Below are 21,846 nucleotides of genomic sequence, written 5' to 3'. Positions count from 1 at the left end.
TGGTCATCTTTTTGATGAGGCATTATTAGAGGTCATGCAAGATTAATGCTGGTGTTTTGTAGAACCACGGTTTCTCTGGCCTCAAAATTGCTCGCGTTCTACCACAATGTTGCTCATCAACACACTTAGCCTTTAGATCCTTAACTATTTACAAACATCTCCCACCCCCCAAAAAATTATATTCCCTGTGCTTGAATGGATCAGATTGTCGGACGGCTCTAATCTTGATTACCTCATGTTTTTTCATGCTTGTAGAGAAAGGGAACACATTTACAAAAGGTCAGGGATGAGTTTTGTTTGACCTGTGGGTTCTGGATTTCTTCGGTAAGTTGTATGGTCTGTTTAGTAGTGCAGTCTTCGGAAGACAAGCCTGCTTTTGCTGCAGAGCCTCTGCTGGAAGCACAGCAGCTCAGTGAAGTGCTTGAAGACTCAATATCATCTGTCAAGCTGCTGTCTTCTAGATCTGGGGAGTAAAAAACACAATCACATGAATAAAAGGTTACTGTGCTGAGAATGTTTCAGGTTATTGAAGTGTTGTGGCTCAGTCTGGGTTCAACAAACTCCATAAGAGAAACAAGCAGTTTGCAAGAACCGCTTTCTCAATTGTATAAAAACCGTCATTCTTCAACTCAACCGAAAGCGAAACAAATGTTACATTCTGTAGAAAAAATTTATTCCCTTATTGCTCGGGCTGTCAACACAGGCCAAACCCATGCATACGAGGGAGTCAGTGTGACTGCATGGTGTCACAAGTGTTTCCACCCGGACCATTGAGGCCAGACTCCTTTTCTTAAAGATGGTCTTTTTGCATCTTCCCCATGCCCTGCACCATAATTCACTCCTCGCCAAGTGCACAAGTGACCTTACACACTACAAATTAGCAGCACTAGAACAGAACCATGTGGGGCACTGCTACCCACTTCCATCCCCTCGGAGAAACTGCCCTTAACTCCTACTTTCCCCTCCCTCAGAACCAGTTTTTAATCCCATTTCATCCCATTCCCCTAATTCCAAAAGTGTTAATCTTCTCCAATGGTCTCCTCTCTACTAACTTTTCCAAGGCATTCCGAATGTCCCTGTACACACGGCCACCATTATCTGTCACTTCGAAAGAACTCTATTGGGTTTTGTCGAGCACGATTTTCCTTTATGAAACCAGTGTTTCTACTTCTAATAATTTTCTCACTTGGATATTTAGTAATTTTATCTTTAAAGATTCTAAACATTGACCTAGAAAATAAGAAATAGGAGCGGGTGTAGATTGTACGGCCCCTCGAGCCTCTCCACCATCCAATAAGATCATGGTTGATCTTCCACCTCAACCCTTTTCCCACCCTATCCCCATTTCCCTTGTTTCCATTCGTGTCCAACACTCTACCAATCTCAGTCTTGAACAAACTCACTCAACTAACATAGATGTTAAATTAACTGGGCTGCAATTATTCGGCTTAGTTCTGTCACCCTTTTCGAAGATGGATCTTACATTACCTCTGAATGAACACAATAAAAGTGTCAGTGCAAAGCTGAAACCACTTCACACTGATCGAAAATGCAGTCTAAATACACCCAAAATGTAAGAGGGAACTTCAGGATTTTGACCACAAGGACTTCATAATGGCTCCAGTTGATGTGAGGATTAGTGAAATAGATTCAGCAACACATTTGTGAATAAGATCTAGGGTTTTACAAAGAGGTGATGTAAAATACATACAGGTTTGACAAATCTATTTTGGAGATCTGTTAGCTGTACCTTGAGCTCACAGTTCTGTGTCCTCACCGTGCTTATCGTAACCTTGTCACTCTGCATGAGAGGGAGTCTCATGTAGGTGAGTTATCTCTTTTCCATTGGTTGTTTTGCCAATGCAAGCCACTTCACTCAGACTACAAAGCAAACAGATAACATATCCCCAGACATGTAGCTATTCAGCCTTACAGGTTATAAACATTGGGATTCTGAGGAATGCCATCTGGCCTATTCACAGGAACAAAGAACAAAGAACAGTACAGCACAGGAACAGGCCATTCGGCCCTCCAAGCTTGCGCCGATCTTGATGCCTGGCTAAACTAAAACCTTCTGCACTTCCGGGGCCCATATCCCTCTATTCCCATCCTATTCATGTATTTGTCAAGATGCCTCTTAAACGTCTCTATGGTACCTGCTTCCACCACCTCCCCTGGCAGCAAGTTCCAGGCACTCACCACCCTCGCACATCCCCTCTAAACTTTGCCCCTCTCATCTTAAACCTATGTCCCCTAGTAACTGACTCTTCCACCCTGGGAAAAAGCTTCTGACTATCCACTCTGTCCATGCCGTTTATAACTTTGTAAACCTCTATCATGTCGCCCCTCCACCTCCGTCGTTCCAGTGAAAACAATCCGAGTTTATCCAACCTCTCCTCATAGCTAATGCCCTCCAGACCAGGCAACATCCTGATAAACCTCTTCTGTACCCTCTCCAAAGCCTCCACATCCTTCTGGTAGTGTGGTGACCAGAATTGCATGCAATATTCTGTGGCCTAACTAAAGTTCTGTACAGCTGCAGCATGACTTGCCTATTTTTGTACTCTATGCCCCAACCGATGAAGGCAAGCATGCCATATGCCTTCTTGACTACCTTATCCACTTGCGTTGCCACTTTCAGTGACCTGTTGACCTGTACGCCCAGATCTCTCTGCCTGTCAATACTCCTAAGGGTTCTGCCATTTACTGTATACTTCCCACCTGCATTAGACCTTCCAGAATGCATTACCTCACATTTGTCCGAATTAAACTCCATCTGCATTTTCTCCGCCCAAGTCTCCAACCGATCTATATCCTGCTGTATCCTCTGACAATCCTCATCACTGTCCGCAGCTCCACCAATCTTTGTGTCGTCCGCAAACTTACTAATCAGACCAGCTACATTTTCCTCCAAATCATTTATATATACTGCAAACAGCAAAGGTCCCAGCACTGATCCCTGCGGAACACCACTAGTCACAGCCCTTCATTCAGAAAAGCACCCTTCCACTGCTACCGTCTGTCTTCTATGACCGAGCCAGTTCTGTATCCATCTTGCCAGCTCCCCTCTGATCCCGTGTGACTTCACCTGTTGTATCTGTCTGCCATGAGGGACCTTGTCAAAGGCTTTACTGAAGTCCATATAAATAACACCCACTGCCCTTCCTTCATCAATCATCTTTGTCACTTCCTCAAAAAACTCAATCAAATTAGTGAGACACGGCCTCCCCTTCACAAAACCGTGCTTCCTCTCGCTAATAAGTTTGTTTGTTTCAAAATGGGAATAAATCCTGTCCCGAAGAATCCTCTCTAATAATTTCCCTACCACTGACGTAAGGCTCACCGGCCTATAATTTCCTGGATTATCCTTGCTACCCTTCTTAAACAAAGGAACAACATTGGCTATTCTCCAGTCCTCTGGGACCTCACCTGTAGCCAATGAGGATGCAAAGATTTCTGTCAAGGCCCCAGCAATTTCTTCCCTTGCCTCCCTCAGTATTCTGGGGTAGATCCCATCAGGCCCTGGGGATTTATCTACCTTAATGCTTTGCAAGACACCCAACACCTCCTCCTTTTTGATAATGAGATGACTGAGACTATCTACACTCCCTTCCCTAGGCTCATCATCCACCAAGTCCTTCTCCTTGGTGAATACTGATGCAAAGTACCCATTTAGTACCTTGCCCATTTCCTCTGGCTCCACACATAGATTCCCTTCCCTGTCCTTGAATGGGCCAACCCTTTCCCTGGTTACCCTCTTGCTCTTTATATACGTGTAAAAAGCCTTGGGATTTTCCTTAATCCTGTTTGCCAATGACTTCTCATAACCCCTTTTAGCCCTCCTGACTCCTTGCTTAAGTTCCTTCCTACTGTCTTTATATTCCTCAAGGGATTCGTCTGTTCCTTGCCTTCCAGCCCTTACAAATGCTTCCTTTTTCTTTTTGACGAGGCTCACAATATCCCGTGTTATCCAAGGTTCCCGAAACTTGCCAAACTTATCCTTCTTCCTCACAGGAACATGCTGGTCCTGGATTCTAATCAACTGACGTTTGAAAGACTCCCACATGTCAGATGTTGATTTACCCTCAAACAGCCGCCCCCAATCTAAATTCTTCAGTTCTTGCCTAATATTGTAATAATTAGCCTTCCCTCAGTTTAGCACCTTCACCCGAGGACTACTCTTATTCTTATCCATAAGTACCTTAAAACATATGGAATTATGGTCACTGTTCCCGAAATGCGCCCCTACTGAAACTTTGATCACCTGGCCGGGCTCATTCCCCAATACCAGGTCCAGTACGGCCCCATCCCTAGTTGGACTATCTACATATTGTTTCAAGAAGCCCTCCTGGATGCTCCTTACAAATTCTGCCCCATCCAAACCCCTAGCACTAAGTGAGTCCCAGTCAATATAGGGGAAGTTAAAATCACCCACCACGACAACCCTGTTACCTTTACATCTTTCCAAAATCTGTCTACATATCTGCTGGCTGTTGGGAGGCCTGTCGTAAACCCCCAACATCGTGACTGCACCCTTCCTATTCCTGAGCTCCACCCATATTGCCTCGCTGCATGACCCCTCCGAGGTGTCCTCCCGCAGTACAGCTGTGATATTCTCCTTAATGTAATGCAACTCCCCCACCCCTTTTACATCCCCCTCTATCCCGCCTGAAGCTTCTAAATCCTGGAACATTTAGCTGCCAATCCTGTCCTTCCCTCAACCAAGTCTCTGTAAAAGCAACAACATCATCGTTCCAAGTACTAATCCAAGCTCTAAGTTCATCTGCCTTCTGTTATACTTCTGGCATTGAAACAAATGCACTTCAGACCACCAGTCCCGCTGTTCTCCGCAACATCTCCCTGCCTGCTCTTCCTCTTAGCCTTCCTGGCCTTATATACTAGTTCCTCTTCATTTATTTCACTTGCTGTCCTACTGCTCTGGTTCCCACCCCCATGCCACACTAGTGTAAACCCTCCCGAGTGACACTAGCAAACCTCGCAGCCAGCTCATTGATGCAGAAAGAACTGCATCCCTCACTCCCACACTCTCCAACTGTTTCTTCAATGTTGCCAAGCTTTTTTATCTTCACTGCCCTATCTGGAAGTCTTTTCCACATGGCGATCACTATTTGTGTACGGAACACCTGACATCAGTCCTAATTTTGCTTTCTACCAGTTGAACCTGTGTGTCTTGGTTTGCTAAAATAACTGGCACTAGCCTTCATGTCCTAGGCTGACACTCCAATTTCACTTTCACTGAGGAGCCTCCTAGTCTGTAGATGGAGAATATTACTGCTGGGCACTTACGGGTTCAAACCCACATCATGTTGTTTTGTTGCAGCATGAACTATTGCATTATATATAACTTTACAAATAGCATTTCAATTATTTTATCCAATCATTGTTTTTTTTAACTTTTTCTCCTCCTCTGGTTGTTGAGTCCTCACTGGGATTATGATCCATGGGTTCGGTCAGCCCTCTAGAACATTCTTCATGTGTGAGCTGAGAGAGCCATTGTTGACAGGCTACTTGGAGCACATCACAAGTTGAGCTTAATCTCTCCCTTGCCTCAGGTCCATCCCTGTGTAATTGACATCAAGTCACTGAATTGCTATTAGGAGGAGGAATCCTGGCTACGTTTTCCCATTCTTAAACTAAGGACACTGAGACTAAATGTGGTACGTCAGCTCAGCACAAATCTGGGCAAATCTACCTTGGGGTTTCCGAGTTTCCATCATTCCATTGCCACGCCACATACACCCATTAAATCTTTAGGGGAGGTGGAACAACAAACAGCGGCAAAGAATGTTGATCCAGTTTCTCCAGTTGAATGTGTCCAGTGCATTTCTTTCTTTGTTTTAAAGAACATTTTTTCCTCAAGCCCCAAGAGAGTGGGAAAAGGAACTGGATTGTTATCTCACAACATTCTGTGCAGTTCAGTTCAGTCAAAACTCCGAATGGATGTGTTCTTTGAGATTTATGTCTTCTGGGAAAGCCATTCCCCCTCCCCCCTACCCTAAATGAAGAGGGAGCCCCTCTTATCTGTGCAGGGATAGGCACTGACATGTTGATGTTGCACCATGGACATTTGACAAAATTATTGACTCAGCCACAGACATGGAGGCAATTAATCTGTATATAAATTGTATAGCCAATCTGATGCCTTCAAAACACAGTCTGATTTAAAACATATTTCTCCCTGTAAATAAAGTAGCATACAAACATCAATGGAGAGCAGCACAAATGCATTAGCTAGCAAGCAAGCAATATAGTATGTAATGCCAATGCGAATTACTTCCATTGACAGAATAGAGCCAGCTACACCATGTCACGAGGCAGTAGATGGACCTTATCGATGACTTCTGTGGATTCACACTGTGTCAGGATTGCAAATACATTCAATAAACCATGAAACCCAAGGAGATGATTGTTATTGTGGTTATTGAGGTGAGGCAATAGAAACATCAGCAGGAAAATGGACCATTTCTCATACTACTGATGTTCTTGTGTTCTTGTGTCTGGACAGAGTAGATAGGGAGAAACTGTTCCCATTGCTGGAAGGATCGACAACCAGAGGACACTGATTTAAGATGATTGACTAAAGAATCAATGGCAACATGAGGAAAAACTATTTTAAGCAGCGAGTAGTTAGGATCTGGAAGGCACTGCCTGAGAGTGCGGCGGAGGCAGGTTCAATCGAGGCCTTCAAAAGAGAATTGGATAATTATCTGAGGAGAAAAATTTGCAGGGCAATGGAGAAAAGGCAGGGGATTGAGACTAGGTGAGTTGCTCTTGCAGAGAGCTGGCATTGACACGATGGGCTGAATGGCCTCCTTCTGTGCTGTAACCAGTCACTGATTCGATGAGTTTATCATCTTAAAGCCCTGTTACATTTGCTCTTCCTTTTATCCATGTTAAAGACGAACATTTTTGATTTCTTTTGTTAAATACTGCTTACTTGCATGAATTTGTATTATTTATTCAGGTTGAATTGTCTTATTCAAAAAAATTATCTGTTTATTTATTTCTGTCTTATTTATTAATAACACCTAAGTACATTTATACACAATGATACACACAAATATATTCCAAAACCACACATACAGACACACACATTTATTCATAATGAGCCCATTGATGCACCCCCGGCTACAGTAAAATAGTGGTAATATTTACTGCACTAGTAATCCAGAGGCCTGGACTAATAATCTGGTGACAGTGATTTCAAATCCCATCAATAATCTGGTGACAGTGATTTCAAATCCCAGCAATAATCTGGTGACATTGATTTCAAATCCCAGCAATAATCTGGTGACAGTGATTTCAAATCCCAGCAATAATCTGATGACAGTGATTTCAAATCCCAGCAATAATCTGGTGACAGTGATTTCAAATCCCAGCAATAATTTGGTGACAGTGATTTCAAGTCCTATCACCACATTTGCAGAATTTAAGTTCAGTTAATGAAATAAATCAGCAATAAATAGCTTGTATCAGTAATGGTGACAATGAAACAACTGGATTATTGGTTCACTGATGTTGTCAGGACAGGAAATCTGCTGTCCTCACCTGGTCTGGCCCATGTGTGACTTCAAACTCACAGCAATGTAGTTAACTCTTTACTGCTCTCTGAAATGCCTGAGCATACCGTTCATCTGTTTCAAATGAACAACTACAAGAAAAACTGCAAATCCACATGGGCTGCAGCTGTTCAGGAAGCCGGTTCAGCAGCAGCAGCTCAAGGGCAAGTCGGGATGGGCAGTAAATGTTGGCCTTGTAAACGATGTCCATATCGAATGAATGATCAATAAAACTCATCATTTACAGGATCACAGTTTCAATCACAGACATGTATAACATGATGTAGATTAGAAACATAATGAAAATACATTTACAACTGATACCGTCATAACTTCAGCACTCATTTCGTATATAAATGTGATACCCACATACATACACTGACAGTTTATATTGTCACAAGGTACTATTTGCAGTTCTAGGAAAAGTCTACACACCAGAGCTTTCCAAAGCCAAATGCTGCAGTTGTAGAAAATGTGAAATTAGGATGGGAAATGTTCATAGAATCATAGAATAGTGAACAAAGAGACCATTTGGCCCATCGTGCCAGTGCTGTATATTTGGCAGTGTTCTCCAATTAGTCTAAGTGCGCTGCTTTTTCCTAAAAACATCTCAAAATGATACTCCCCTGTCCTGGCAATATATCCACATGACATTCATTTTATGGAAACTTTGCATGTAAGTCAGCCAATGACCAGAAGAGGGCAGCATGAACCGCCATTGTAGCTGAACGTATTGGGCTGAATTTTACCAGCCTCTCGATGTCATGGGTCACGGCAGGAGGGGGCCATAAAATTCTGCGGGAAGAGGCCCGCCTCGACCCCCGACTTCGGGAAAGGCCCGCCGCATATTACCAGCAGTGGGGGGACCTCAGTGCAGCCTCCCCCCTCCCCCCACCCCCACCCACCCCCAGCCGCTTGGCAGTGGGACCAAGTGTGAGATTCTGAAACCAGTTTTCAGTCTTCAAAATATGTTCAATGGGGAAGAAGAACAGTCAGAAGTCGTGGTCTATTTTGGAACCAATGACATGGGTATGAAAAGGGTTGAGATCCTAGAATCAGAGTTTTAGGAGCTGGGAAGGAAGTTAAAGAGCAAGACCACAAAGGTTATAATATTTGGATTACTCCCATGTGTATTAGTGAGTATAGGAATAGTAGGATAATACAGGTTAATGCATGGCTGGAGAAATGGTGGATGAGGCAGGGCTACAGCTTCCAGGAACATTGTCACCACTTCTGGTGTTGTTTAGAGATACAGCACTGAAACAGGCCCTTCGGCCCACCGAGTCTGTGCCGACCATCAACCACCCATTTATACTAATCCTACACTAATTCCATATCCCGACCACATCCCCACCTGTCCCTATATTTCCCTACCACCTACCTATACTAGGGGCAATTTATAATGGCCAATTTACCTACCAACCTGCAAGTCTTTTGGCTTGTGGGAGGAAACTGGAGCACCCAGAGGAAACCCACGCAGACACAGGGAGAACTTGCAAACTCCACACAGGCAGCGCCTGGAATTGAACCCGGGTCGCTGGAGCTGTGAGGCGGCGGTGCTAACCACTGCGCCACTGTGCCACCCATTGATGTGACCTGCACAAGATGGACAGGACAAATGTCCTCGCTGTCACTTTAACTAATGCTTTGTGAAAGGATTTATACTAATTTGGCTGGGGGAGGGGCACAAGGATGAAGCATTAGAGAATAGATACAAGGTGCACCGAGGACTGAGAGAAACAAACAGCATTAGAATAAAGAATAGTTCAGAAACACAAGACTCAAACAAGAGACAAATGCAAGGCAGACTGAGATAGGTTTAGAGTGCATGTTTGTAAATACTTGCAGCATGGTAAATAGGATTGGTGAGCTGCAGGCACAAGTAGCCACATGGGATTGTGATCCAGTGGCAATAACGGAGACATGGATCAAACAAGGGGAGGAATGGGAACTTAAAATTCCTCACTGCGATGTATTCAAGAAAGATAGAGAAGAAAAATAGGCAGAGGATTGTGTGGGTGCAGCTGTATTGATCAAAGATACTGTTACAGCACTAGGAAGAGAAAATGTACTTGAGGGTTGAAAGGTAGAATCTATTTGTTTAGAATAATGCATCAACAGAGGAGTTATTCCACAGCTCAGTGTATATCCAGGCCACTAAATAGTAGGAAGTGGATAGAGGAGCAAATTTGCAGGCAAATTGTCGAAAGATGCAAGAACCTCTGAGTAATGCTAATGGGGATTTCAATTATCCGAATACAGGCTGGGAAAATAACTGTGTGAAGGGCAAAGAGGGTGAAGAATTCCTGGAATGTGTGTAAGAGAACTTTCTGAATCAGTATATTTCCATCCAATGGGGAAGGAGATGGTACTGGATCTAGATTTGGAGAATGAAGTCAGGTGAATGAAGTATGTTTCAGTCGGAGAGGATTGTGTGCAAGAGTCATTAAAATATCATTCGTTTTAGAGTAGCTGTGAAAAAGGACTGTCTGTGTGGGTATAAGAACATAAGAAGTAGGAACAGCAGTAGGCCATTCAGCCCCTTGATCCTACTCCACCATTCAATAAAATCATGGCTGATCTGATCGTGGTCTTAACTTCACTTTCCTGCCCCCTCATAACCCTTGGCTCCCTTGTCAATCAAAAATCTGTCTAACTCAGCCTTGAATATATTTATTGACCCAGCCTCCACTGCTCGCTGGGAAAGAGAATTCCAAATGCTAATGACCTACTGAGAGAAGAAATTCCTCCTCATCACCATCTTCAATTGGAATCACCTTAATTTGAAACTGTGTGCCCTATTTCTACATTCCCCCATGAGAGGAAACATCCTCTCAGCATCTAGCCTGTCGAGCCCCCTCAGGATCTGATATGTTTCAATAAGATCACCTCTCATTCTTCTAAACTCCAATGAGTACAGGCCCAACCTGCTCAACCTTTCCTCATAAGACAAACCCCTCATCCGAGGAATCAGCCTAGTGAACCTTTTCTGAACTTTTTCTCCCCCCAAAAATATGCTTTATTCATAAAAATCTGTAAAAAAAAATGCATGACAAAACAGTTCAAAACAGCACCAAGTTGACATTCCAGAGATGTAGAGGAAAGGATAGCGAAGATGATTCTCGACAGGGGCGAGAGTAACAGGGTAGTTGTTATGGGGGACTTTAACTTTCCAAATATTGACTGGAAATACTATAGTTCGAGTACTTTAGATGGGTCAGTTTTTGTCCAGTGTGTGCAGGAGGGTTTTCTGACACAGTATGTAGACAGGCCAACCAGGGGCGATGCCACATTGGATTTGGTACTGGGTAATGAACCCGGCCAGGTGTTAGATTTAGATGTAGGTGAGCACTTTGGTGATAGTGATCACAATTCGGTTAGGTTTACCTTAGCGATGGGCAGGGACAGGTATATTCCGCAGGGCAAGAATTATAGCTGGGGGAAAGGAAATTATGATGCGATTAGGCAAGATTTAGGATGCGTAGGATGGGGAAGGAAACTGCAGGGGATGGGAACAATCGAAATGTGGAACTTATTCAAGGAGCAGCTACTGCGTGTCCTTGATAAGTATGTACCTGTCAGGGAAGGAGGAAGTTGTCGAGCGAGGGAGCCGTGGTTCACTAAAGAAGTTGAAGCGCTTGTCAAAAGGAAGAAGAAGGCTTATGTTAGGATGAGACGTGAAGGCTCAGTTAGGGCGCTTGAGAGTTACAAGCTAGCCAGGAAGGATCTAAAGGGAGAGCAAGGAGAGGACACGAGAAGTCATTGGCGGATAGGATCAAGGAAAACCCTAAGGCTTTCTATAGGTATATCAGGAATAAAAGAATGACTAGAGTTAGTTTAGAGATACAGCACTGAAACAGGCCCTTCAGCCCACCGAGTCTGTGCCGACCATCAACCGCCCATTTATACTAATCCTACACTAATCCCATATTCCAACCACATCCCCACCTATCCCTATATTTTCCCTACCACCTACCTATACTAGGGGCAATTTCTAATGGCCAATTTACCTATCAACCTGCAAGTCTTTGGCATGTGGGAGGAAACCAGAGCACCCGGAGAACACCCACACAGACACAGGGAGAACTTGCAAACTCCACACAGGCAGTACCCGGAATTGAACCCAGGTCGCTGGAGCTGGGAGGCTGCGGTGCTAACCACTGCGCCACTGTTCCGCCCTAGATTAGGGACAATCAAGGATAGTAGTGGGAAGTTGTGTGTGGAATCAGAGGAGATAGGGGAAGCGTTAAATGAATATTTTTCGTCAGTATTTACAGTAGAGAAAGAAAATGTTGTCGAGGAGAATACTGAGATTCAGACGACTAGGCTAGATGGGATTGAGGTTCACAAGGAGGAGGTGTTAGCAATTTTGGAAAGTGTGAAAATAGATAAGTCCCCTGGGCCAGATGGGATTTATCCTAGGATTCTCTGGGAAGCGAGGGAGGAGATTGCAGAGCCTTTGTCCTTGATCTTTATGTCGTCATTGTCGACAGGAATAGTACTGGAAGACTGGAGGATAGCAAATGTTGTCCCCTTGTTCAAGAAGGGGAGTAGAGACAGCCCTGGTAATTATAGACCTGTGAGCCTTACTTCGGTTGTGGGTAAAATGTTGGAAAAGGTTATAAGAGACAGGATTTATAATCATCTTGAAAAGAATAAGTTCATTAGCGATAGTCAGCACGGTTTTGTGAAGGTTAGGTCGTGCCTCACAAACCTTATTGAGTTTTTCGAGAAGGTGACCAAACAGGTGGATGAGGGTAAAGCAGTGGATGTGGTGCATATGGATTTCAGTAAGGCGTTTGATAAGGTTCCCCACGGTAGGCTATTGCAGAAAATATGGAAGTATGGGGTTGAAGGTGATTTAGAGCTTTGGATCAGAAATTGGCTAGCTGAAAGAAGACAGAGGGTGGTGGTTGATGGCAAATGTTCATCCTGGAGTTTAGTTACTAGTGGTGTACCGCAAGGATCTGTTTTGGGGCCACTGCTGTTTGTCATTTTTATAAATGACCTGGAAGAGGGTGTAGAAGGGTGGGTTAGTAAATTTGCGAGTGACACGAAGGTCGGTGGAGTTGTGGATAGTGCCGAAGGATGTTGTAGGGTACAGAGGGACATAGATAGGCTGCAGAGCTGGGCTGAGAGATGGCAAATGGAGTTTAATGTGGAAAAGTGTGAGGTGATTCACTTTGGAAGGAGTAACAGGAATGCAGAGTACTGGGCTAATGGGAAGATTCTTGGTAGTGTAGATGAACAGAGAGAACTTGGTGTCCAGGTACATAAATCCCTGAAAATTGCTACCCAGGTTAATAGGGCTGTTAAGAAGGCATATGGTGTGTTAGCTTTTATTAGTCGGGGGATCGGGTTTCGGAGCCACGAGGTCATGCTGCAGCTGTACAAAACTCTGGTGAGACCGCACCTGGAGTATTGCGTGCAGTTCTGGTCACCGCATTATAGGAAGAATGTGGAAGCTTTGGAAAGGGTGCAGAGGAGATTTACTAGGATGTTGCCTGGTATGGAGGGAAGGTCTTACGAGGAAAGGCTGAGGGACTTGAGGTTGCTTTCGTTGGAGAGAAGGAGGAGGAGAGGTGACTTAATAGAGACATATAAGATAATCAGAGGGTTAGATAGGGTGGATAGTGAGAGTCTTTTTCCTCGGATGGTGATGGCAAACACGAGGGGACATAGCTTTAAGTTGAGGGGTGATAGATATAGGACAGATGTTAGAGGTAGTTTCTTTACTCAGAGAGTAGTAGGGGCGTGGAACGCCCTGCCTGCAACAGTAGTAGACTCGCCAACTTTAAGGGCATTTAAGTGGTCATTGGATAGACATATGGTTGAAAATGGAATAGTGTAGGTCAGATGGTTTCACAGGTCGGCGCAACATCGAGGGCCGAAGGGCCTGTTCTGTGCTGTAATGTTCTAATTCTAATTCGAAAAAAAAGGTGCAAAAGAAATCAGTTTTCTTCAAAGCAGGAGTGAGTTGCCACACAACACTTCCATTCCTTTTTTCATGTCGTGTACATTTTACAGCAAACCCACATTTGGTGTATACAGCCCGAGGGGTTTCCCATGGGTCCAGCCCCTCAGTTCACTATGGTGGGGCGACTTTACACTGTGGTCTTTCCCCATTGAGCCTTTGTGACGGCAGCCCCAAGCTTGAGTGCATCCCTCAGCCTGTAGTCCTGGACCTTGGAATGTGCCAGTTTGCAACACTCGGTGGTGGACAACTCTTTGTGCTGGAAGACCAGCAAGTTTCGGACAGACCAAAGAGCGTCTTTCACCAAATTGATAGTCCTCCAGCAGCAGTTGATGTTTATCTCAGTGTGTGTCCCTGGGATCAGCCCACAGAGCACAGACTCCTGTGTTACAGAGCTGCTTGGGATGAACCTCGACAAATGCTTTTCCACACATGCTTTGCAAAGACACATTCCAGAAGGAGTCTCTTCCCCACTGCAGCCACCTCAAGGGCAGCGTGTGGAGGGGGATAGACTCCGGGTGTGCATGAAGGATCTGACGGGGAGGGCCCTTCTCACCAGCAGCCAAGCTACATCCTGGTGCTTGTTTGATAGTTCTGGTGATGAGGCATTCCGCCAAATGACTTTGACGGTCTGCTTGGGGAACCATCCGACCGGATCCACCATCTCCTTTTCCCATAGGGCCTTGAGGACATTCTGTGCAGACCACTGCCTGATGGATTGGTGGTCAAAGGTGTTTTCCCGCAGAAACATTCCCACATAGGATAGTTGGTACGACACGGTCCAACTGGATGGAGCGTTCCGCGGCAATGTGACCAGGCCCATCCTTCACAACAACGGGGACAGATAGAACCTCAGCACATAGTGACACTTGGAGTTTGCGTACTGGGGATCTACACACAGCTTGATGCAGCCGCACAAGAAGGTGGTCATCAGGATGAGGGCGATGTTGGGTACATTCTTCCCGCCCTTATCCAGAGGTTAGAACATCGTGTCCCTCCAGACCTGGTCCATTTTAGACCTCCAGATAAAGCGGAAAATGGCTCGGGTGACCACCACAGCGCAGGAGTGGAGAATGGGCGACTTGCGCCACGTACAGCAACAACGTGAGCACCTCGCACCTGATGACCAGGTTCTTACCCACAATGGAGAGATTGTTGCTCCCACATGCTCAGTTTATGGTGGACCCTGGCTTCCCTGAACTTTTTTTTAATTTCCAAAATATACTTTATTCATAAAAATCTGTAAAAAATTACATGACAAAACAGTTCTAAACAGCACCAAGTCAAAAATTACAAATAGTGCAAAGGAGGTCAGTTTCCTTCAATACAGGAGTGAGTTGCCTCACAACCCTTCCATTTCATTTTTCATGCCATGTACATTTTACAGCAAACGGAAATTTCCCAAAACAGTTCGAGGGGTTTTCCATGGAGCCAGCCCCTCAGTTCAGCTTGGTGGGGGGACCTTACACTGTGGTCTTTCCCCATTGAGCCTTTGCTGCAGCTGCCCCAAGCTTTAATGCGTCCCTCAGCACGTAGTGCTGGACCTTGGAATGTGCCAGTCTGCAACATTCGGTCGTGGACAACTCTTTGCGCTGCAAGACCAGCAGGTTTCGGGCAGACCAAAGGGCGTCTTTCACCGAATTGATAGTCCTCCAGCAGCAGTTGATGTTTGTCTCGGTGTGCGTCCCTGGGAACAGCCCGCAGAGCACAGACTCCTGTGTTACGGAGCTGCTAGGGATGAACCTCAACAAAAACCACTTCATCTCTTCCACACCTGCTTTGCAAAGACACATTCCAGGAGGAGGTGGGCAATCATCTCTTCCCCACCACAGCCACCGCGGGGGGAATTGCGCGGAGGGGACGAGACTTCGGGCATGCAGGAAGGATCTGACGGGGAGGGCCCTTCTCACCACCAGCCAAGCTACATCTTGGTGCTTGCTTGAAAGTTCTGGTGATGAGGCATTCCACCAAATGACTTTGGCGGTCTGCTCAGGGAACCATCCGACAGGATCACCCGTCTCCTTTTCCCATAGGGCCTTGGGGACATTCCGTGCAGACCACTGCCTGATGGATCGGCGGTCAAAGGTGTTTTCCCGCAGAAACTGCTCCACAAAGGATAGGCAGTACGGCACGGTCCAACTGCATGGAGCGTTCCGCGGCAATGCGACCAGGCCCATCCTTTGCAACACCGGGGACAGATAGAACCTCAGCACGTAGTGACACTTGGAGTTTGCGTACTGGAGATGTACACACAGCTTGATGCAGCCGCACACGAAGGTGGTCATCAGGATGAGGGCCACGTTGGGTACATTTTTCCCACCGTTGTCCAGAGATTTGAACATCATGTCCCTCCGGATCCGGTCCATTTTAGATCCCCAGATGAAGCGGAAAATGGCTCGGGTGACCGCCACAGCGCAGGAGTGGGGTATGGGCCAGACCTGCACCACATACAGCAACAAAGTGAGCACCTCGCACCTGATGACCAGGTTCTTACCCACAATGGAGAGAGATCGCTGCCCCTCCCTTCCGAATCATATCCCCAGCACCTTCAGGTAGTCTGACCTGACAGTGAAGGGGACAAAGGATCGGTCAGCCCAGTTCCCAAAGAACATGGCCTTGCTCTTGCCATGGTTAACTTTGGCTCCCGAGGCCAGTTCGAACTGGTCGCAGATGCTCATCAGTCTGCGCACGGACAGCGGATCCGAGCAGAAGACGGCGACGTCATCCATGTACAGGGAGGTTTTCACCTGAGTGCCTCCACTGCCTGGGATTGTCACCCCTCTTACGCTCGCATCCTTCCTAATAGACTCAGCAAAGGGTTCAATACAGCAAACAAACAAGACCGGGGAGAGAGGACAGCCCTGTCTGACTCCAGATTTGATCGGGAAACTTTCCGATTCCCACCCGTTGATTGAGACTGCGCTACTGATGTTTGTGTAGAGCAGTTGGATCCAATTGCAGATTCCCTCCCCAAACCCCATTTTGGAAAGCACGTCCATCATGTCGGTGTGCGATATCCTGTCAAAAGCCTTCTCCTGGTCCAGGCTGATGAGGCAGGTGTCCACCCTCCTGTCCATACATAGGCGATCGTATCCCTGGGTAGTGCGAGACTATCAGAGATCTTCCTGTCGGGTACAGTACAGGTCTGATCAGGGTGAATCACCAACTCCAGAGCAGACTTGACTCGACTGGTGATGACTTTGGACAGAATCTTGTAATCAACATTAAGCAGTGAGATGGGCCGCCAATTTCTGATTTTTGCCCTCTCCCCCTTCCGCTTGTAAATGAGGGTGATGATGCCTTTCCTCATGGATTCTGACATGCTGCCGGCCAGGAGCATACTCTCGTATACTTCCAGCAGGTCCGGGCCGACCCAGTCCCACAGGGCCGAGTACAACTCAACCGGTAAGCCGTCGCTCCCGGGAGTTTTACTCGTCTCGAAGGACTCAACGGCCTTTGTCAGCTCGTCCAGAGTTAGCGGCTTGTCCAGTCTCTCCCTCCTGCTGTTATCTAAGACCTCTGTGATAGATGACAGGAAGGACTGGGAGGCTCTGCTGTCTGTGGGCTTCGCGTCATACAGCCCAGCATTAAAGTATTTGCTAATCCTTAGTATGTCGGACTGTGAAGACGTGACTGAGCCATCCTCTTCCTTCAGGCTGCTGATAACAGAGCTCTCTGTGTGTACCTTTTGGAAGAAGTAATGCGAGCACATCTCATCCTGCTCAATGGAGCGAAATCTGGACCGGAAGATGATCTTGGAGGCCTCCGTGGCAAAGAACGAGGCCTGCTGGCTCTTCACCTCTTGGAGGTCCTCCTTGACCTCGACCCCCATTGATTGCAGCCGGAGCAGATGTTGCATACTTTTCTGGAGTCGGGACATTTCCCTCTGTCTCTCTCTCGCCCTCTGAACACCTTTGTGGATGAAGAACCTCTTGATGTTCTCCTTGATCGCTTCCCACCACTGAACTGGAGACTCAAAGAGAGGTTTCACGGTCCTCCAACCTTTGTTATCCCTTTTGAGTTCCTCAACGTTCTCTGGGGTCAGCAGTGTAGCATTGAGCTTCTACCTCCCTCTGCCAACCCGCTGGACGTCCTGTCAGTGACAGTCGGCAAGTAAGAGGCAGTGGTCGGAGAAGAACACCGGCTTGACATCGGTGGATCTGACCGTGACAGCACGGGACACAAACAGGAAGTCAATCCTGGAACGGGCAGACCCGTTCGATCTTGACCATGTGTATCTGCGCTGCGCTCCGCCTGCAGGTTTGCTGAAGACGTCGTGCAGTTTGGCATCTTTAACTGTTTCTATTAGGAATCTGGACGTAGTGTCCAGTTTGCTGTCGTCACTGCTGGATCGTCCAGCCGCATTGATGATGCAGTTGAAGTCACCGCCTAGGATGACTGGCCTGGACGTCGCCAGCAGCAGTGGGAGCTGCTGGAAGACGGTCAGCCGCTCGCTGCGTTGTACCGGGGCGTACACGTTGATCAACCGGAGCGGAGCGTTGTTGTCCATTACGTCTGCTACGAGGAGGCGACCGCCCACCACCTCCTTAACTTCGGAGATGGTGAAGTTACCTCCCCGCAGCAGAATACCCAGGCCGGAGGAACGGCAGTCATTACCCCCCGACCAGATCGATGGCCCATGGGACCACCATCGTGACCACTGCCTGTAGGTGCTGAGATGTGGTATTCCACACTCCTGCAGAAACAGGAGGTCGGCTTTGACCTTGGCAAGGTAATCCAAGGTTGAAACATATCGCGTAGTGGATTTAATGCTACGCACATTTGTGGAAGCAATCCTTATACCCATTTTTTAAAAGTTGGTTGTTGCTTCCCATACCATTTGTCCTTGCTAGTCCCAGTCCTTCGGGATGTTCCTGCATACCCATAGTGTACGCAAGCTGTTTCACATTCGTTGGGCTCAGAAACCCCTCCTGGTTTTTCATGCAGGGTTTGTTCCGCTGGGTTGACATCGGGGGGGTCTTGTAGGCAGTAAGGATAGGGTTGTCCTCTGCTGTTCCCCTCTGTTCCTCCTCGAAAACATCACTGCTCCCTGCTTCCCGGAGCTGAGGTGCGCCAGACGTGTCTTTGCTCTCAGTGTCCCGGAGCTGGGATGCGCTGGCCATTTCGTTAGGTGTGGCACTTTGGGGTTGGGGCTCGCCAGGCCCATCACATCTTCCTGTGTCCGGGGGCTGGGGGGCGTTATCTTCCAGCTCCTTGGAGTTCTGCCGCTTCTTTTGAAGGGGCCGTCGTTCCAGCACTTCCTCATCCAGTGAAGAGGAGCTGTTGTAGTCTGTCTCAGAAGGTAGTCTCCTCTTGCCACTGGTTTGGGTGGTGACCTGTTCTGCTTTTGGAGGTCTTTTCTTTGTGTTTTTCCTTTGTACCACTTTCCACTGACCGGTTTGTCCATCTGCTGCCTCCTCCTCCATTGATTCTGTCTGTGGAGGAGGGGTTTCCGGGTGCAGGGGAGGTGCTGGGTCGCTGGTTTCAGCTGCCTCCACTTTGTTCTCCTTCTCAGGTAGAAGTTCCTCACTGCGGAGAAGGTTGCTTGTCTTCTTTCCAGCACCTGACGCCTTCGTCGAACCTTCTCCCGGCCTTTCCTTGGACCTTGCTGCCTGAGCATAACTGAGGCAGCGTTTGGGGCAGGTTTTGTAGAGATGGCCTGCCGCACCGCACAAGTTGCAACACTTAGTCTGCTTACAGTCCTTGGTCTGATGGCCTTCCTCCTTGCAGTTCTTGCAAACAACCATGCTGCAGCTAGCTGCCGCGTGACCAGATTTGCCACAGGTGCGGCAAAATCTGGGCTGCCCAGCGTAGACCAAGAAGCCTCGACTTCCCCCGATAGCGAAGCTGGAGGGAGGGTGGATAATGGTTCCACTGGCATCGACCTTCAAGGTCACCTTGACCTGCCGCTTGCTGGTCCAAATCTCAAAGGGGTTCTTGACATCAGTGCTGCTGCCGGCCACCTCGACGTACTTGGCGAGAAAGGTGAGTACATCCACCACCGGAACATGGGGGTTGTAGAGGTGAATCGTCACCACCTGGTCACGTTGTGAAGAGTGCCTTCACTGTGAGGGTCGACAATGGCGCCTGGTCCCCTTTCTCCTTGAACGCCTTCAGGAACTTGATGCATCCTGCCACATTCTTGAACATCATGTCGAAATACCCACTGTTGGGGAAATCCTGCAGGCAGAAGATGTCCGAAGCTTGAAATCCACAGCAATTGATGAGGATTTTCTTGATGAAGAAGGTGCGATCGACCAGTGCATCTCCTTCCTTGTCCTTCACCACCACCCGAACGGTGTTCCGCACTCCCTGGCCTGAAGCGCGAAGATTGGTTATAGCCATTTTACTCAAAGCCTACCCAGGATCAAAAGCCAATGATCATGCTTTCTTCTCTTCCAAATAAGCACCGATAAGAACAGATACTACACTTGATCTTAGCCAAAAGGCCCTTATTTATGTTTAAAATACTAGTCTGGGACCCACTCTTCTCTCCCTCAAACTGAATGTAAAATTCAATCATATTATGATTGCTACTACCTAGGGGCACCTGAACTATGAGGTAATTAATTAATCCTATCTCGTTGCACAATGCCAGGTCTAGTATAGCCTGCTCTCTGGTTGGCTCCAGAATGTATTGTTCCAAGAAGTTATCCCAAAAACATTCTATGTATTCCTCATCTAGGCAACCTCTGCCCATCTGAATTTTCCAGTCTATATGTAGATTAAAACCCCCCATAATTATCGCTGTACCTTTCTGACAAGCTGCCATTATTTCTTCCTTTATACCCCATCCTACAGTGTGGTTAATGTTAGGTGGCCTATACACTGCTCCCACAAGTGACTTCTTGCCTTCATGATTTCTCATCTCTACCCAAACTGCTTCCTGATCTCCTAAACTTAGGTCATCCCTCTCTATTGTGCTAATACCATCATTAATTAACAGAGCTACCCCATCACCTTTTCCAAGCTTCCTGTCCTTCCTAAATGCCATGTCACCTCCAATATTCACATTCCAATCTATGTCGCCCTGCAGCCATGTCTCTGTAATGACTATCAGATCGAGATCGTACTTATTTATGCTATTTGTGCTCACAGTTCATTTGTTTTGTTTCGAATGCTCCATGCATTCAGATACAGAGCATTTAGTTTTGTCCTTTTATTATTTTTGTCACCTCTAGCCTTTTCTGTTGATTTACTCTTTGATTTGTATGCTTTGTCTCTTCCTGTCTCGGTCTCTTTATCATTTCCCCTATTTATACCTTTCTCTCTTGCCTTGTCTCTCCTCCTTGATTCACCATATCTTCCCAAATTTGATCCCTTGCCCCCACTATTCAGTTTAAAACCGTCTCTACTTCCCTAGTTATGTGGCTCGCTAGAACACCGGCCCCAGCATGGTTCAGGTGCAGACTGTCCCAACGGTACAGCCACTTCTTTCCCCAGTACTGGTGCCAATGCCCCACGAACCAGAACCCACTACTACCACACCAGACTTTGAGCTGTGCATATGTTTCTCTAATCTTATTTGTCCTATGCCAATTTGCACGTGGCTCAGGTAATAATCCAGAGATGATTACCTTTGAGGTTCTGCTTCTTAATTTGCTGCCTAGTTCCTCATTCTGACGATGCAGAACCTCTATCCTTGTCCTGCCTATGTCGTTGGTACCGACATGTACCACGACAACTGGATCCTCCCCCTCCCATTGTATGTTTCGCTCCAGCCCTGAGCAGATGTCCTTAATCCGAACACCGGCAGGCAACACAGCCGTCTGGACTCTTGCTCTTTGCTGCAGAGAACAGAGTCAATCCACCTTACTATACTGTCTCCTACTACCACTACATTCCTTTTTTCTCACTCTTTGAGCCGCAAACACTTACTACAGATGTGTTTGCCCTGGATCACACTGGCATCCAGGAGCTCCCACATGCTGCAGCTGTGACACATCACCTGTCCTGTCATCCTTAAAGTGTTCTAATTAACTACTTAATTATTTTATTCAATTATTTATTTTATTGTATATTTTATTAAGCTTACCACTAGTTTGTTTACTATTTTAAACGTTAGGACTAAAATGGACCTTAATCACTTACCAGATAGTCATCAAACATGCAGCTTCTTCCAAATCAATGAACTACCTGCTTGCCTGTGATGTCACAGCTTACCAGATCCTCACCAAACAGCTCCTTCCACTGCACCGAAGCAAGAACCAAATCCTGCAAACTCACCCCAGCGGCTCTCTGTTTCCCTGCTCTCACTCTCCATTGTGATGTCACTCCTGCCTTGCTCTGTCT

General features: G+C 46.7%; 1 long non-coding RNA gene across 1 annotated transcript in view; it reads right to left on the bottom strand.

The window, feature by feature from the left end:
- Nucleotides 1-388: 388 nt before the first annotated feature.
- Nucleotides 389-21,846, bottom strand: part of LOC137350416 (uncharacterized) — a 44,443-nt gene continuing 22,985 nt past the window's right edge. Inside the window, exon 3 of the long non-coding RNA XR_010969409.1 lies at nucleotides 389-463. This is a non-coding gene — a long non-coding RNA (uncharacterized lncRNA). The remainder of the gene's footprint in view (nucleotides 464-21,846) is intronic.

This window comes from Heterodontus francisci, chromosome 35 (assembly GCF_036365525.1).
Source record: "Heterodontus francisci isolate sHetFra1 chromosome 35, sHetFra1.hap1, whole genome shotgun sequence".
Lineage (NCBI taxonomy): Eukaryota > Metazoa > Chordata > Chondrichthyes > Heterodontiformes > Heterodontidae > Heterodontus > Heterodontus francisci.
This window is presented reverse-complemented; position numbering and strand designations above follow the sequence as displayed.